The sequence below is a fragment of the Chiloscyllium punctatum genome, unplaced genomic scaffold (genome assembly GCF_047496795.1).
Source record: "Chiloscyllium punctatum isolate Juve2018m unplaced genomic scaffold, sChiPun1.3 scaffold_1396, whole genome shotgun sequence".
NCBI lineage: Eukaryota > Metazoa > Chordata > Chondrichthyes > Orectolobiformes > Hemiscylliidae > Chiloscyllium > Chiloscyllium punctatum.
Genome location: NW_027311130.1, coordinates 5214 through 9432, shown reverse-complemented (window position 1 = coordinate 9432; position 4219 = coordinate 5214). Strand labels below are relative to the sequence as shown.

The 4219-nt window shown below is 45.9% G+C and overlaps 1 pseudogene; it reads right to left on the bottom strand.

Moving 5' to 3' along the window:
- Positions 1-109, bottom strand: LOC140475095 (5S ribosomal RNA; annotated as a pseudogene).
- Positions 110-4219: the final 4110 nt, after the last annotated feature.

Below are 4219 nucleotides of genomic sequence, written 5' to 3'. Positions count from 1 at the left end.
AGCCTACTGCACCTGGTATTCCCAGGCGGTCTCCCATCCAAGTACTAACCAGGCCTGAGTCTGCTTAGCTTCCGAGATCAGGCGTTTTCAGACTAGTATGGCCGTAGGCACAGACTGCTTCCATTTCTGCTTCCTTAAAGGCACACACTGCTGCATTTACAACAACATTTTGCCATTCAATCAGACTGCACCAAAACATTTCTTTTTCCTTTGCCTTTCTATTCTCCCATCTCCATCTTCAGTTCCTCTACTTCACCCTAGACACACACACACACACACGTTTATTACACAACAGGATCAACTCTTTCACACTCACTCCACTCCATTTCATTACATGCCCATCCAAACTGCTTCACAAATAAACTCCTTTCCAAATTATAACCACAGCAACATACACACACCACAACGCTGTTTAGCCCCTACAACCTCTGCCTCCATTCAAACATCATGGCTCAGCTCTTGCCCAACTTCATATACAAGCCTCTGGCCCTTGGTACCTTTGCTTCACAAACATTTATCTCCCTCTCATTTCAATAGAACAACTCATCCAGCATCCACTGCACTTTGTCAGAAAATGATGGCTAAAATCCACCATCCGATGTATGCACGATGGCTTCCTCACATCTCTACGCAACCCTGTGGCCCTAAGTCTCACGCTATGTCCCTTCGTTCTACAATCCCCAACCAGTAGAAATCGTTTATCATTAGCTACCTTCTCTTTTCCTATTCATGTCTTCGAGACTTTCATCACACCACCCATTAACATTCTCAATTCTACAGACCACAGGCCTAAATGATATGATCTCTCCTTCCATCTTAACCATGCAAGTCCAGGTATCATTCTTGTAAATCAATATTCTACTCCTTTCAGAAGGTGTGCGGCCCAGATCCGCTCACAGTACTCCAAGTGGGGTCTATCTACCCAGGGTTTTGTAGAACTGCAGCATAACTTCGGCATCCTTCTACTCCAGTCCTCTACTTAGAAATTTGTCTTGCAAACGTTTCGTCCCCTGTCTAGGTGACATCCTCAGTGCTTGGGAGCCTCCTGTGAAGCGCTTCTGTGCTGTTTGCTCCGGCATTTATTGTGGCCTGTCTCTGCCGCTTCCAGTTGTCAGTTCGAGCTGTCCACTTTAGTGGCCGGTATATTGGGTCCAGGTCGATGTGTTTGTTGATAGAGTCTGTGGATGAGTGCCATGCCTCTAGGAATTCCCTGGCTGTTCTCTGTTTGGCTTGCCCTATAATGGTAGTGTTGTCCCAGTCGAATTCATGTTGCTTGTCGTCTGTGTGTGTGGCTACTAAGGATAGCTGGTCGTGTCGTTTCGTGGCTAGTTGGTGTTTGTGCATACGGATCGTTAACTGTCTTCCTGTTTGTCCGATGTAGTGTTTTGTACAGTCCTTGCATGGGATTTTGTACACTACATTGGTTTTGCTCATGTTGGGTATCGGGTCCTTTGTCCTGGTGAGTTGTTGTCTGAGCGTGGCTGTAGGTTTGTGTGCTGTTATGAGTCCTAGTGGTCGCAGTAGTCTGGCTGTCAGTTCGGAAATACTCCTGATGTATGGTAGTGTGGCTAGTCCTTTGGGTCCACCTAGACAGGGGATGAAACGTTTGCAAGACAAATTCCCAGCTTGACGAACAGAACCACAACGAGCACCCGAGCTACAAATCTTCTCCCAAACTTTGACCTACTCAGAAAGGACAGCAATCTGTTCGCTTTCTGGATTATTTTCTGGACGTGTCCGTGACACTTTAAAGTTGTGTGCACCTGAAACCCCAAGTCTCCTTGGACATGCACTTCATACCATCCAGAAAAATACCTTGATCTGTCCCTTCTTGATCCAAAAATGGATAGCCTCACTATTGCTTTCATTCAAATGCTTTTGCCACAGTTTTGTTTATTGACCTAAATCTATCAATATCCCCTTGCAAATTTATGCTGTCATCTACACAGTCTACAATGCAGCCTAACTTATGCAGCCACAAATTATGATATGACTTCCTGTGCCATTATCCATTCCCTTAACAAATAACATCAATAATTGAGGCCCTAACACAAGTCCTTGTGAGACATAACTGGTTCCATCCTGCCAATTGACTACCTACCCATTATCTCTACTTTCTGTCACCTGCCTCTCAAACAATCTCCGAGCCCTGTCAGGAATTTGCCCTCAATTCTCTTGGCTTCTACCTTCTGAAGTGGATTTTGTCAAATGCCTTCTAGAAGTCCATGTAAACAACATCTATGGACATTATTCCCTGACAGCTACCTTCGTCCCCTCTTCAAACCCTCTGCAATGAATTTGTCAGGCACGACCTACCTGTCATGTGGCTCTCCCTGGTTAACTCAACAATTTGAGGTGCTCACTTATCCCAGCCTTGATTATAGACTCCAACAAATTCCCTGCCATAGGTGCTAAGCTCCATGCTCTGCAATTCCCGAGTTTTCCGGGTTCTCCTCTCTTAAAAAGCGCGACTGACACGTGCAACAATCCAATCCGGAGGAACGACTCCTGGATCTCGGGAATTCTGAACGATTACAGTTCGGGCTTCTATGAGGCGCTTGTCGATTTGTTTTAACACCCACCGATGGAACCCGCCTAATCCCAGGCATTTGTCACCCTTTGATTCCAGTCATTTCCTCATTATCGATGTTTTACTCACCTTCGTTTTATTCGGTTGCTTTTCCCGATCCACTTTTCATTTCACCGGGACTTCTGGCAAGCTATCCTCCTTTTCTCCTGAAAATACCGAGGTAAGGGGAATGATGGAACATCTCGACCATTTACAATGTCCCCACCTTCTCCTGATCACCCGCTTTCCCTTTAGGGCAGCGGAACATTTCTTCTCGATTTTGATGTCCCTGGAAAGATTCCGATCAAAATTCCTTTTGGGAGCTCTTTTACACTGCTTTGTGTCTTTCCTGCTCTCTGGATCTTTCCCAATCAGCAGGATCTATGCTGATATTTTTGTCCATGACTGTTTTCTTCTGTGAAGCAGAGCTTTCCCTCTCAGGGGTATCAACTGGTTTCCTATTGTCTTCAATGTTTCTTTAAACATCCTCCCGTCATCTTCAGTTCTTTTAGCCATCAGCAGATTTTCCAACCTTATTGTGGACGGTCTCTGTCTCATCTCAGTCAAGGCGGCTTTACCGAACTCTCCAACTCCAGCAGCATAGAACATAGAACAACACAGCACAGAACAGGCTCTTCAGCCCACGATGTTGTGCCGAACATTTGTCCGAGCTTAAGCACCTATCCATGTACCTATCCAAATGCCGCTTAAAGGTCACCAATGATTCTGACTCTGCCACTCCCACAGGCAGTGCATTCCATGCCCCCACCACTCTCTGGGTAAAGAACCTACCCCTGACATCCCCCCTATACCTTCTACCCTTCACCTTAAATTTATGTCCCCTTTCAACACTTTGTTGTACCCGGGGGAAAAGTCTCTGACTGTCTACTCTATCTATTCCCCTGATCATCTTATAAACCTCTATCAAGTCACCCCTCATCCTTCGCCGCTCCAATGAGAAAAGGCCGAGCACTCTCAACCTATCCTCGTACGACCTTTTCTCCATTCCAGGCAACATCCTGGTAAATCTTCTCTGCACTCTCTCCAAAGCTTCCACATCTTTCCAAAAGTGAGGCGACCAGAACTGCACACAGTACTCCAAATGTGGCCTAACCAAGGTCCTGTACAGCTGCAACATCACTTCACGACTCTTGAATTCAATCCCTCTGCTAATGAACGCTTATACTCCATAGGCCTCCTTACAAGCTCTCTGGAGTGGCAACTTTCAAAGATCTATGTACATAGACCCCAAGATCCCTCTGTTCCTCCACCTTACTAAGAACCCTACCGTTACCCCTGTATTCCGCATTCTTATTTGTCCTTCCAAAATGGACAACCTCACACTTGACAGTGTTAAACTCCATCTGACACTCCTCAGCCCAGCTCTGCATCACATCGAAGTGCCTTTGCTGCCGACAACAGCCCTCCTCACTATCCACAACTCCACCAATCTTTGTATCATCTGCAAATTTATTGATCTACCCTTCGACTCCCTCTTCCAAGTCATTAATAAAAATTACAAACAGCAGAGGACCCAGAACTGATCCCTGCAGAACTCCACTTGTAACTGGGCTCCAGACTGAATATTTACCATCTACCACCACTCTCTGACTTCGACTTGTAAGCCAGTTCTCCATCCAACTGGCCAAA